This window comes from Gavialis gangeticus, unplaced genomic scaffold (genome assembly GCF_001723915.1).
Source record: "Gavialis gangeticus isolate Ggan-Ray unplaced genomic scaffold, GavGan_comp1, whole genome shotgun sequence".
Classification (NCBI taxonomy): domain Eukaryota; kingdom Metazoa; phylum Chordata; order Crocodylia; family Gavialidae; genus Gavialis; species Gavialis gangeticus.
This window is the reverse complement of record NW_017729024.1, coordinates 146,002,562-146,002,831: the sequence shown is the minus strand read 5'-3', so window position 1 is coordinate 146,002,831 and position 270 is coordinate 146,002,562.

Below are 270 nucleotides of genomic sequence, written 5' to 3'. Positions count from 1 at the left end.
CTTCCCGTAGCCCCCTCTGTCCCCCCTGCCACTCTCTATGCCACCACCACTTGCTGCAGACCCCCACTGCTCTCTGCGCTGTTCTCTGCACTGCTTTCTGCAGCCCCCTGGATGCTCCCCCTGGTCCTTCTTGCTCCACTGCCATTTCCTGCAGCCCTGCTGCTGCTTCCCTCATTGTTCCCAATGCTCCTGCTGCTTTCCACAGCCCCTCCTGCTTCCCATGCTTCCCTCTCCCCCCCGCCCACCACTTCCCATGGCCATCTCACCATC